The sequence below is a fragment of the Lissotriton helveticus genome, chromosome 7 (genome assembly GCF_964261635.1).
Source record: "Lissotriton helveticus chromosome 7, aLisHel1.1, whole genome shotgun sequence".
In the NCBI taxonomy this organism is placed as follows: Eukaryota; Metazoa; Chordata; class Amphibia; order Caudata; family Salamandridae; genus Lissotriton; species Lissotriton helveticus.
The window spans coordinates 1,055,628,790-1,055,643,201 of record NC_136068.1 but is presented as its reverse complement, the minus strand read 5'-3'; the positions used below and the strand labels follow the sequence as shown (position 1 = coordinate 1,055,643,201).

Genomic DNA, 14,412 nt, shown 5'->3' with positions numbered 1-14,412 from the left:
ATTCCTCATTCATCCTAAATTCCAGGTACAGAACTGAATAACCCCTCACAGAGAATTCTTTAGTTATTCACTTGGCAAAAACAAACTTAACTTAAACTGTAACTTTCTATTCCCGCCCACGCATTAGACTTAGGTCAGGTACACGGGGTAGGCGTATTTAGAAACACCAGTTGAGTACGTTTAGTCAAATGTATATGTGTATGTAAATATATTTTAATCATTTTAAACATCATATGGCTCAGAAACCATATCAATGTTTTTACAGTATTATTTTATACTATTGCTTTTAATGTATGCACTTTACTTAACTATAAGTATTGCAATAATATCGATCCATTTCTCATGTATGAGAAAAGAGACTGATCAATAAATAACACCTTTTTATTGAACACGCCCGTCTCTTCCTTTTCTCTACAATCTGATGAGACTAAGAATGCACGTACTGACTGAGTAAAATAATTGCCTTGTGCTCACACGACTCTTGAGATTGACTCTTGATTAGGGGAGAGCAAAGTTGTCATGTTCTATGGTTGTCAGAAACTAAATCCTTTCTTGTCTAATCAGGGGAGGTAATTCTTTCCTGAACATTCGAGAAAGTTTCTAGCGAACTCTGAGCTTAGCTGGCAAACCCAAAAATTAAGTCTAGTATCGACAGTAGTAGACCTAGTTAACGTCTGGCCTAGGCCTTTACTGCTGTAGGTACTATTCCAATGCGCAGAGCCTATTGGGAAAATAGGAACTACACTACAGGGTGTTGGTGCAACAGTGTGATGTGAGTGAAAATAAAGGATAAAAAATACCTCTCGGGATCCTTACCTATCTTTTTTATTATTGGCGGCCCAGGGTATTGATTAAAAGTATGTGTAATGCAACTACTAAAGGAGTAATTTTCCTATGAGTTGGCTTATGTGTTGCGGTCTACATGTTTCAGCCCCCTCTAGGTGTTTAACGGGGCTATCTTCAGGACGAAAGGTGGAAAGTGAGTGGCGAAAAGGGGTTGTTGCCACGTGAAAAAAAACTGTGTTTTCCCTACACACTCGCTAAGGTGTGTGGTCAATAAAAGAAAAGTGTTGGCGTACTTACGGACACTTTTGAGTAGCAAACAAATTCCTGTAGGGAAGAAAGAGACAGTACACAACATGTACTGTTTGGCAACATAAAATGCAATCTATGACGATGGACTCATTGGATCGTAGAGACTGGATTGCCACTCGTTCTCCGCTGGTGGTGTTCTGAAAAGTGTGGTCCTCATTGAGCCCTTCGATGTCTTTGAATACCGCTTGTTCATATACCGTTATTTCTGGAGGGATGGCGGTAGGGGGTGGCATGAAGGAAGATTTTACTCTAAATTGGGTGTCCCCTTCAGCTTTCGGAGTTATGTCAAAAGGGGAATTTTCAAAAAAGGCTTTTAGTTTTAGTTTTCTGAAGAATGTTGCTAGTTCGCTATGTCGCTGGAATTTATCCAGTCTGGCCGTAGGTACAAGTCTAACACACTACTTAAACAGTAGTCTCTGGCACACCCCTACCAGCCGGGATGCCAAGGGACTGCAATCAGGTTTAGCACGGAGGACACTTCATTACCAAGTAAGGCCTCGGGGCATTTGAGACACTGCATCTTCAGTGAACTGATCGCCCGTTAACAGCTCACAGCAGCGCTCTTGTTTCATTTTCAGATCGGTCATTTATTGTGCCTCCTCCCCGAGCCCCGTATACTGCCCTACAACCATGTAGCATTGTAAATATTGGTGCATTTTTAACTTTAACTTCTTGCAACTCTATTCACCATTTAAGCCTCATGGTAGCACTAAAATGTACCACGCACTCACAGCGGTCTTCTCACGGTAACTACCTGCAACAGCTTGTGGTTTAATTGCATGCCATCAGCAAATCGCATGAAGCGAGCCACGGACCACTGGGTTTCCTCTCCATCGGCGAGGAAACCCATCCCATGTCCGAGCAACCTTGGCCGATGCCCGGTGGAGCTGTCCTATGCAGCTATAGAGGAGTCTGGTCCCTTGGCCGTCACCTACCCAGCCGGTCATCTGACATTGTTTTTTCCTTGTCTCCACGTTTATGTCTCTTTCCCTCCCCCTTTGATGGAACTATGATGACACCCCCTGGGCGGACCCCTAAACTGTTTTTACCTACTGCGGAGACCGAGCCACCTTGGCCGATGCCCGGTGGAGCTGTCCTATACAGCTATAGAGGAGTCTGGCCCCTTGGCCGCCACCTACCCAGCCGGTCATCTGACATGATTTTTCCTCGTCTCCCTGTTTGTGTCTCCTTCCCTCCCCCTCCTCCTCCCCCTGTGATTCTTTGATTCAAATGGATGTAACTATGTAACATGTAACTCGCTGATTCAACTGATATAACTATGTATCCTGTAACTCGCTGATCCTCATGTAAAGCGCTCTGATACCTGCGGGTCTAGCCAGCGCTATTTAAAACTTTAAAAATAAAAAAATCTGCCCCCCAGCACGCTCCAGTGCTACATAACTCAGTGCACTCACTAGCCCACTACGGGCTGAACACAGCATACTTCTACCGCAGCGCCTCACTGTTCTATAATTGTATAGCTACTAGCAATTCAGTCCAGGCATGCAAAACAGTATTTCATGCATGCTGCTCCGCCTCAGCCAGATCTTAGTCACCTTAATGGCCGGTAAGATGACTACTGCATGACACTGCTAAATGCTCAAAGATTGCATTTTATGTTGCCAAACAATACATGTTGTGTACTGTCTCTTTCTTCCCTACAGGAATTTCTTTGCTACTCAAAATTGTTCGTAAGTACGCCAACACTTTTCTTTTATTGACCACACACCTTAGCGAGTGTGTAGGGAAAACACAGTTTTTTTTCACGTGGCAACAACCCCTTTTCGCCACTAACTTTCCACCTTTGGTCCTGAATATAGCCCCGTTAAACACCTAGAGGGGGTTGAAACATGTAGACCGCCACACATAAGCCAACTCATAGGAAACTTACTCCTTTAGTAGTCACATTACACATACTTTTAATCAATACACTGGGCCGACAATAATAAAAAAGATAGGTAAGGATCCCCAGAGGTATTTTTTATCCTTTATTTTCACTCACATCACACTGTTGCACCAACACCCGCTGCGCTGTAGTTAGGCGTCGAAGCACAAGCAGGTGGCATTTGGCTGCCTGGTTGGGACCCCGATGATGAAGCATGACACCAACCAGGTTAGTGTGTGAGGGGTCTTTTAATAACATCTAATGGGTCCTAAATTCAGGCCACTAAACAGTGACTAAGATAATCGCATACACATAGTGGGCCAGTCCGCATTGTTTCACCAACTATCTATCGTCGCCATCCCAAACATGCACACAGTTTTTGAAACTCCACGCTAATGGCACCCCATAATTATGGCATGCTGGCCGGTGCTACTCTTTTGTATAAAATAACCCTCTTTAATAGCATATGCAACACAAATTATGTTTAACACAACACTACATGCTTCCTTAATCGTACAGATGTAATACTGCTGCGTTTCAACCATCTCTTAGATATGTGCATCCTGTGTCAAAATTGTTCAAAGGACAGCTAATCACTGTGGTGCCTAATTAAAGATAGTTAGCAAAGGCTGGAATAAGTTTACACAGTACAATGACCTGCCAATAGCTGACTAAAGCGTCAGTGTCACTCAAATGCTGACTACTTGTAAAATGCAATTAACTTGCCATGTAGGTGGTATTGTTGTCTTCAACAAACAGCCACAACATTTCCCATTACATCTGCCCTTACATACAACGCAAAATAGGACATTCTGCTTCTGGAGCACCTGCAGAGGTCCTTCCCTCGTTCATTCAGGTTCATGTTTCACAATAGCCCATTAACGAGTTCCGCTGTCTGATCTCATGACAGTGAATGGGGTGCTGTGGACTCCATACACTTATCCTGCTTCAGGCATCATGTCGCACTAAGTTATAAGGCGGGAAATAGGGTTTTGGTCAGGCATGTACAGAATATATGCATAGTACGTTGCTGGAACCACTCATCTGAAATGTTTATGATTAAGGGTACCAGTAACTATACATTAAAAGGTGAAATAAGGTGGTCTAGATTACTCACATGCCCTTTTCCTTTTTGCAATGCAAAATGTAACCCCACCATGGGCCATTCTGCACTTTGAAAGGGGGGAGTGCTCTCTTTGAAGCTTTCAATGTATTATTACTTGCACCAGAGTAAGCAGAACTTCCCATATTCATATCGGCAGCATCCCTATGCCGTTTTTTCCTCGGACTATAAGAATTCAAAACAAACAAATCTGATGGGTCTACACATGCAAACAGCAGTTCACACAAAGCTGGCCTCAGTCTTTAAACTTCAGCCATAGAGAAAGGTTTTGCTGCCATAAAATACTTTGCAGCACTTTAAGCTAATCAGATCAAGGTTTGTTAGTATTTACAGCATAGTGCAGGTGTCTGGAATTGCTTGATTCTGAACACGAATGTACCCCACTCAATTTCACAACTAACAATTTGAATTCAAACCATATAATTCCACTACAAACAAATAAACATAAATAACAAACAAAATCATTTACAATGCCCAAAACTCGAAGTTTCACAAATGCGAGACCGATTGCATTGCAAATGCTTGTTAAGTAATTCCTTCCACAATCATCACTGATGATTACATTAAGAACCTCTTAATCAGTGTTATCTTCACCTATGCTGAATCTTCATCATCCAGGAAGCACCTAATTTCCTTGGCAGTGAAGTCTTGTTCATCCTGTATGACCTCATCATCAATACATCATTGGTGATGCCGTATCTGATGACCACTGTGTTAATAATTACGTCATTAATGACTTCACCAACATCAATATCTCACTCACTGATGACCCATTTATTGACAATAACACCAACTATGAGAGCCTCATCAATGGGCAAATACCCATCACTGGCAACAAAATTAGACCCAGTTTCAGAAATGTGTCAGGTCACAATAATGTCTAGCCTGGGGATCCCTGTTTCTCTCCCATATCACCACCACAAAGAGAACCCCCCTATGCTGCTAGCTACAGAAGCGGAAGACAGTGATGAATCTGAAAAAGACTATTAGTTATAGAATCTTTACCTTAGAATTACCACCAGGCATCAGACTGGATTCGGAGCATTTTTTTTTCCTTAGCAGTACCCTTGCACGTTGGTAGGTGGTGTCGGTGAACTCCACATTCGTCGTTGGCATCGTGATCACCGGAATGACGTCACGGTATCTACTTAGACGACAACCCCTGCGCGCTGACGTCAGTTCTTTCTTTTGCCGTGCCAGCCAGCGCAGATCCGGAGGGAGCGATACCCTAGTCACTTTTTGACTAACAGTTTTTTTGACTTTTTGTTGACTTCTTTATGAGTTGTTTGACTCCTGGTGCACAGGGATGTCAAATCAGTGGACCGGCTTTAGGCCTTGTGGCTCCTGCCACAAGCTGATGTTGGTGACAGACCAACATCTAATGTGCCTCTGGTGTCTGGACCACGACCCAAAGTTGTGCTCTGACTGCCGGGCAATGGCCCGAAGTCTTTGCGGGAGCGGTACGGAGAGCTTCTGTAGGCCCGGCAGTCGGCTCTGCACCGTGCGCGTGAGGTCACGGTCGAGAGGGAGGTCGCGGGACCGGTCGCACAGCCATCTCCACCACTCCTCATCTTCGTCATCGGATAAGTCGAAGCACAAGAAGAAGGTTAAGAAGCACCGTCACTCGTTGCCTTGTCCCCGTCCGTTGGCTGATGAGATGAGGGATACAGACGGTCGTCGCCCTTCTGCTCCGTTCATGGAGCCTGCTGTGTTGGCTCCGAGTGTCACACCTGTCTAGGAGCCGGAGTGACCCCAGCCCAACTTCGTACATTTTACGAAGCTCTCCACTCCATCTTTGGGCAGCCCGACTCTGCTGGTGTGCCTTCAGGCCCCAGGGACTTGATTGGGGGTTCTAGGCATTTGCCGCTGCCTTCTTTGGCACTGGCGCTGCATGGCTCCCAAGGATCCAGGCCTTCGGTGGTGAATCCACTGACGACGACGCTGCGGCCTCCGTCGCCGGTTGGGTCCCCAGCCCACGTCGTCCCCAGCCTCCACCTCGACCTAGATATTGAGCCAGTACCGGCGCTGACCAGCACTTTTGTGCCAATGTTCTATATAGGTGTTCCCTATCGTCATGAGGAGAGGGTGAGGAGGACTGGGAGGGGTCTATTGGCCCTCTTGCAGACCAATTTGAAGATCTGGATTGGAGAGAGGAGTTGAGTGATGCCAGTGGTCTGGAAACCTCCCCAGACCTTGGCATGCTTTCTCTCCCTATCATGGCTATGGAGGAGGGAGCCTCCTATGCTGTGGTGTTGCATAGGGCAGCTGAGGCCTTTTGCCTTGAGCTTCCTGTGGTGGCAGTCAGGACTAACCTCCTGACTGAGGTGTTTCAGCCAGCAGCTGCCTCTTCATAGCCCATGCTGCCATTCAATGAGGCCCTCACGGACATCATTCTGGACGCTTGGTCCAAGACCAGCACAGGCGTTCATGTGGATAGGTTGATTGCCCGATGCCACTGCCCAGTTCCGGGTGATCCCATTTTCCTCTCCAACATCCTACCCCTAAAAGCTTGGTAGTCCAAGCCTCTACTTCCAAAGTCGCATTCCCTACTGCTCCCCCAGGTAGGTAATCCAAGAAGCTGGAACACCTTGGGAAGAAGATGTTTTTCTTCCGCCAGTTTAGGATTGCGGTCGGTGAACACTGCATGTCTCTTGGGCTGTTACTCCCACTTAGTGTGGAATATGGTTGAGAAGGTGCTGCTAACCATTTTTTCGGCTAGTAGCACGCTACTACGGAACCCATAAAGGATTAGTGTTGAATTAGTATAGTGAAATGTTAGACCTGGTACCATTGGTGTGAGTCTCCCTTCCATTTTTTCGCTGTTGTCTCCTCTGTTTTTGATATGTTTTGCTGGTTAGATGCTTTGGGCACTGTGCCACTGCTATTCAGTGCCACAGTGCAAGTGCACCCTATTGTAAATTACGGTATGGATTAGTGACTCCATGTTTGGCTTATTTGATTTACTTGTCAGATCCTAGTACAGTACACCATGTGTGCCCAGGGCCTGTTGATCAAATGCTGCTAGTGGGCAGCACTGATTGTGCCACCCACAGAAGCAGCTTGTAAATTGTGTCTTAGGCCTGCCATTGCAGAGCCTGTGTGCAGTCTAGTACTGCCATGTCGACTTGGTAAGTTCACCCACTTACCAGTCCCTAAACCTTCCCTTTTCTATATGTTAGCCACCCCTAAGGTTGGCCCTAGGGCAGGGTGCATTGTATGTGAAAGGTGTCCTGATAGTGAATTACAGCCAATTTTGTTTTTCACTATTTTTCACTATTGCAAGGCTACCTGTCCCCATAGGCCAGAATGGGCAGTTTGATTATAACATCTTATAATCGTAACTGACCCAGGGAACATGGTAGAACAAGGAATTTAATATGCCTGAACTCAGAATGATAACATACATATTTTAGTAAAGTTGGTTTTAACATTCTGCGTTTGAAAATACCACTTTTAGAAAGTAGGTATTTTCTTGCCTAAACCATCCGGCCTGCCTCTCCTAGGATGTGTGTTGCATGCCTGGTTTGTGAGTGACAGGGGCTGAGGGGGCCCCAGGAGGCAGGGTGAGTTAGCACCTGGTTCTGAATAGGGCTGTGCCTGCCTTCCACAATGCTGGCTCCACCTCCTGTGATGCGCCTGATGACCCTGGCCCACACTGACAAAGGAAGAAGTTGTGCACTGGCAGAATGCACCCAGAACTGTTTTGGACTAGGTACAGACACTCTCTGTCTTAAAAGACAAAGGATTTGTGTGTATAAAAAGGGAGCCTCAGACCCCAGAACTTTAGATCACTTCTGGACATCAAAACGGACCTTTTGCCAAGGAGAAGAACCAGAGAATCTGCAGGAGTTTTTGACTTCCCCTGTGCCAGTTTTTTTGCTTTCTGGGGTTGGCCTGCAGTAGTTTCTTTTTTTCCAAAGAAAGGAGAAAGACTTTTATTTGCAACTTTCATCATCTTGAAGAAGAATCTGCAAGGGCTTGAACTGTGCTTGCCTCCTGCTGAAGTCTCAGGGATACAAGACTTCACCACCAGCTCCCCCCTGAATTTCCTTGCTGGGAATTCTGTCTGCAGAAGCCGGTGTGTTGTTGGGAGAAGTGCGACTCAACGAGAAGAAATGTATCGCATCCGCAGCTGTTGCCGTCGCATCATCGGAGAAGAGTGTCGCCACCGCAAGGGTCGCCGTCGCATCATTGGAGAAGGATGTCTCTGTCGCAGCTGTTGGTCGTTGCATGCCTAAAGAAGCATGTTGCCACCTCAAGGGTCACCGTCGCATCAACAGAGAAGCGTGTTGCAGGGCCTGTCACGGCTCCAAAGTTACAGAGTCGCCGCACGGCCACCGAGCATGCACGCATCCTCTTCACGTCGTTGCATCGCATCAAGGGCGTCATCTTCTCGCATCACACCGATCGTCGCATCGCATCGAGGCGTCATCTTGTTGCATCGCAACTGAGATGCACCACGAGATCGTCGCATCACTTCTACTCCAGTAAGGAACAGACGCATCACCTACCCCGAAGCAAGAAACCGATGCATCATTCTCCCTGCGAACCTTTTATCTTGTGTGACGCATCCAAAGGAACTTTGAGAGAAACGTGTTGCATTTACCATCTAAAGTGAACTGAGCTATTTCTACCATCTTAAAGTCATTTTCTTAATACTGTATTGTGGATTTTTGTCATTTGGGTCTTGTGTTAAGTGTATATAAAGAATACTTATTTTATAAATGTCTGTGTTGTGTCAATCTGTAGAGTTTTCACTGTATTACTGTATGTGTTCACAAATGCTTTACACACTGCCTCTGAGATAAGCCTTCCTGCTCGTGCCAACCTACCACAGGGTTGAGCAGGGGTTATTTTAGGAGTGTAGCCCCCTTACTCTGACTAGAAGCAAGGGTCCCTATTTGGACAAAGGTGTAAGCCATTGCCAACTAGAGACCCCCAGTTCTAACATGAAATATGAAAGTAATTTAAGTGGTGGATATGTTAGTCAAATATTTAGATTCAGAGGATAGCAGAAGAATAGAAGAGGGAAAAAAGGATTGTATTTATATAGCTCTTGTAATTCCACACCTGGGATGGGGCAGCCACATGGGAGGGACGGAGATCAGAGGCCTCTGGTCTCCCGTGGACTCCGAGCTCCACTTCAACATTCAGGAGCTCCAGCCGATTCGTCTTGCACTGAAGGCATTCCTTCCTTCTGTCAAGGGAAGAGTAGTGCAGGTGTTCACGGACAACACCACCACCATGTGGTACTGTGGGGTGAGGTCGTGGACCCTATGTCAAGAGGCCCTTTGCCTCTGGACATGGCTAGTACATCAGGGCATGTCCCTGGTGGTTCAACACCTGGCAGGTTCCCTGATCGCCAGGATGGAAAAACTCTTCTGTCGCAGCAGCTGGGGATGGTCCTCCACCCGAAACTGTCCAGCCTCCACCTGCTTGTGTGGAGATTGGGCGGCAACAGTTGACAGCTTTAAACCTTCCTTCTGAAGTCCGTAATGCCATCTTGACAGCCAGGGTACCTCCACTAAATCGGTATACGCCTGCAGATGTAACAAATTTGTGGTTATGGTGCACAGCAAAGGCTGTGGATCTCCTTTCTGCCTCTCTTTCGGAGTTTCTCCTCTTCCTTCTTTCTTTGGCCCAGCGGGGATCTGCTCTGGGCACCCTTAAAGTCTATCTTTCAGCTGTTTCTGCCTTCCTTTGCCTTCCAGATCAACCTTCTCTTTTCATGTCCCCTATTGGAAATAGGTATCTAAAGGGCATTTCCTCCTATTCCTTTCGTAATGCCCCAGTGGGACTTGAATATAGTTCTGACTTACCTGATGTGTGCTTCCTTTGAGCCATTACATAATTGTCCTCCCCGACTTTTAACTCTGAAAACTGCCTTTCTGATTGCCATCACCTCTTCTCGCAGGGTGAGTGAGCTTCAGGCTCTTTCTTCTAAGCCTCGTTTCCTTGCTGTTCATCCGGACAAGGTTGTCCTCAGAACTTGGCCTTCTTTTGTCCCCCAAGTGGTTACCTCTTTCCACATAGGACAGACTATCACTTTGCCCACCTTCTTCCCGCCTGCATCCTTCTAAAGAGGAGGAAAGACTCCACAGTCTGGATCCAAAATGTGCCCTATCCTTTTATTTGGATCGTGCAAATCAATTCCGATTGGACAAGCAACTTCTTGTTGGCTATGTGGAAGCCAAAATAGGTCAGGCAGTGCAGAAACGAATCATCTCTCAGTGGGTCGTTCTTTGCTTCAAAGTACGCTATTCCTTGGGAAGAAGGAACCTCCAGTAGGATTGCGCGCCCACCCCACCAGGGCGACGACAGCCACTACTGCTTTGGGATAAAGGATCCAAAATTAATTCTAGCGGACTATACTTACCAATAGCCCATATACATTTATCAGTGATAATAATTCAGTCGGCAATGGAGAAGGTTCAATCGTTTATTCAGAAAATACAAGCCCTGGCAGGGGAGCCTCAGTCTACACGACCCTCGGAGGTGCGCAGAGTAGACTGGTTACATGTTCAAAACACAAAGCATATATACGTTTCATGTGTTCAAGATGACACCCTACAAGGAAAGATACAACTTGTCCGTATGCCAAGAGGAATACCCATATATGGCACAATTGATTGCTAGTAGCCTAGGCCTAAGCTATTCCGGGGGCAGGTCAGTAAGGTGCCTCCGTGTCTATCTGTAGCCCGGGGAGTACAGGAACGGGCTCGGCTAGAATGTGCGCATCCCACAAGAAAGGCAGATGTGACCTTGGGTTTCCTTGAGCTACCGGCTAACAACTATAATAAGCAGCCTGACTAACGTCATGGTTTCGACCAGCAAAGGTGATCACGTGATTTCAGGGAAACCACACGAGCACACAGGGAAACGAAACAAAATGGTTCTGGTTATATCAATAGGAATAAGCGAGTAAATAGTGAATCTATTTTCACTAAAAAGTTCATAATGTATTCTAACTATGCGATTATATAATTACGAGGTTACATTGGATATATTAGGCCAATAAAGTGTGGTATCGAAAATTCGATCCCAACAGATGGCTCTTTTGGCCTACTATAGCCAATACAATTTATTCTACAAAAATCCCTTCGTCGATCTGCATGAGGTCCGATACTTCCTTCTGGATCATCTGCTTCTCGACCTTTACTTGTCGAGAAAAATTCAAAGCAGATGTCATTCGATTTGCGCAAAATGAACAGCAAGCCGGGCCACACTGGAGACACAAGCAACACGTGAATATCACTCCAAAAGCTCTGGCTAGTACTATGAATATTTTCCAACCCCAGGTGGCTAAAAGACCCCAGAACCAGCTACCAGGTACCGTTATCCACATGGGCTTCACTGGCTAATCGATGTAGTTTCTGTATAGCTAGATGGATGGTAGGGGCCGAATCTGGAATAAACACACAGCAAGAGCTGCCGATCACACGACAGGCTCCTCCCCTATCTGCGAGGATGACGTCAAGAACCATCCGGTTCTGGAGCGAAACAAGCCTCGTCGCTGCAAGCTCTACAGTGATATTAGTTAAAATCCCAGTAGTGGTCTGGACCACGTTTTTAACTATTCGGGACAGGCGTCGTATGCTTCGGCTATTGAATATAGGTCCCCAGAAAGGGACAAGGCCCTTACCAAAATCTTCGAATTGCTGTAGGGAGGTATCTGTTTGGTCAGTACTGTCAGTGTCATAGCTTCTAACATTTCGGCTAACCACTGCTTCTTTCTGGACTAACTGATGAGTTCGGTGATAGTCGGGTGGAGCAATGTACACAGGAGGGTAGAGGAATGAGAGATAGCAACTTCCTGCCCATCCCAGGGGAAGCCATGTGTATGCATTCTCTCCACAGACAAAATATACATCTGGTGGAGTGATCATTGGTGGGGTACTATATATCTGTAAAGTATATGTGTAATTGCATCTGCTTTTTCCTACCTTAACATGACCTCGGCCCTGTATGCAAAAGGGAGAGGTAGTATTAATGATGGGAATCGGCAAGGCTTTGTCATTCGTAACATTTCTTTCTTTAAAATGCTGGAAATACATAGTATCATTGAAGAGTTAAAAATCCTGCATTTCCTCCATTAACCATGCAACATTCTTGCTGCATCAAATCCTTGATGTTTTTCTATGTGTTTCAAAATGGCTTCATAATCCTTTTCAGTATAACTTTTCGGTTCAGCTACATAATGTGAATACATTAAGGATAACAACTGGAACCAGGCTTCACAACTAGCTAAATAAGACATCGGTAAAGAGATAAACAGTTCATGCTGGTGCATTACGGAAGGAAGTAACCCACATACCCAACAATTCGTCTTATTTGTAGTGCTGTGTGTCTGGTGCAACATTTCAATAAAGGCATTTTACATATAAGTTTCTCTATGTCTGGCCTTATGAGGGGGCAAAGAATAGAAGAGATGCTCTTCCGGGGCAACAGTAGTTCCTAACAGCTTCTGTGCTGGGTGCTGAAATTCTAAATATACAAATACACACATCATAATTATTGTAACAACGACAATGAAAGCAACGAATGCCACCTTCACTCTGGTGGACCATCCGGAAAATAAATGCATATTATCCACATATCGACGAGGGGCCAGTTGCCTTTCATCCTCCATCGCAAATCGAGCAAAGGGAAACATACTCTCTATAAGTCCAGATGTAACTCGGTCCCTCTCTATAAGTCCAAAAACTATCTTGTATCCACAAAGCACGCACGCCACCAGAGGGGATCTTCTCCCTGTGTCCGTAGAGCCTCACAGGCAGACTCTCATCATCCGTTAAATAAAAAAGAAAAGTATCTCCTTCGTCTGGGAAAACAACCGCGGCCCCCAACTTAGTCTTCCTTTCTGAACAGAGCTGCTTAACACAGTGTTCCAAGCTCTCAACGAGTTCAGTCCAGTGTCTCGCTCAGTACCCCAGTGTAACTATCTGATATTTTCCAAATGAAGTCTTTCCCTATCTTCTTCCATGGAGAACTGCAGTACTGCGCTGTTTTCGGGGCCGCAGATCGTAATTACAACGGCCAGGTTGCTCCTGGTCAGAAAACAACTCAGCTGCAGGGACATCAGATGCATTTGACCCCTGCGATATATCAGAAATAACGACCTCTGCCGTTTGAGCCGCCGCCTTGTTACCTGAGGGCAGCGCTTCACTTGGCTGCCCCTCCTCTCGAGCTTCAGAAAAAGGCACAAAGCTCAGTGGCGACTCTCTTTCCTGGCTAGGAATTCCTTCACGGTTTTGCAAATCAAAGGGTAAAGGAAGCGGAAGGCGCTTCAAATGGGACGCATGAATCCAATGCTTGCGCCCATGCACCTTCACCGCCGACCTTGTAGCCAGTATGATATGGTAGGGTTCAGACCATTTTGGTTCCAGACTCCATTTCCGTTGATAGTTCCTCACCAGGACCCACTGGCCGGGTTCCAACTGATGTCCTGGACCCTTTGGTAGCGCCCGCAATGTCTCGGATACCTGTTGATGAATAGAACGTAGATCTTTAGTCAACACATACAAGTAGTCTGTCATCAAAGGATAGTCAATATCTCTAAAAGATCTGGGCCTAGGGACTCCCCACACATTGGCGGGGCGGCCAAAAACCACTTCATAGGGGGATAAATCTGGTCGAGTGTGTGGGGTGGTTCTCAAAGACAGCAAAGCCAAAGGGAGGGCATCGGGCCATTTTAATCCTGTACTAGCACAAATCTTGGCCATCTTTAACTTCAATATACCATTATATTTTTCGTCTAGGCCTGCTGACTGAGGATATCTGGCTGCATGAAACTTTTGCCTAATTTGTAGTCCATCACAAACACTCTGAACCAGGGAAGCACTGAAGTGTGAGCCATTATCAGACCAGATAATTCGGGGCAAACAAAAGCGGGGAAAATACTCTTTAATCAAAGCTTTAGCAGTAGCAACTGCAGTGGCTTCCTTAGTGGGGTAGGTTTCGACCCATTTACTGAACGCGCAAACCACCACTAGCACATATTTCAAGTTATTTACTCTCTCCATCTGTATGTAATCAATCTGAAGAACTTCAAAGGGCAAAGATGGTGGTGCAAAATTTCCACTCAGGACCGCCTCTCTCCCTCTCGAATTGTAACGTAAACATACTGGACAATATTTAACGACATGTACTGCTGTTTTGGGAATATTTGGGTTATTCCAAACTGGGTCCAACACTGCACAAATACCTTTCGCCCCTATGTGTGCTGTCACTAGTGCCATTGTCACTACAGCATATACCAATGCATTAGGGAGTAACCAACGTTGTTTCTCAGTTCGATCTACCCAACATT

The 14,412-nt window shown here is 45.8% G+C and overlaps 1 protein-coding gene across 4 annotated transcripts in view; it reads left to right on the top strand.

The window, feature by feature from the left end:
• DNAH17 (dynein axonemal heavy chain 17) overlaps positions 1 to 14,412 on the top strand; it is a 12,633,448-nt gene that overhangs the window by 5,244,231 nt on the left and 7,374,805 nt on the right. The gene's annotated exons all lie outside the window — the stretch shown is intronic.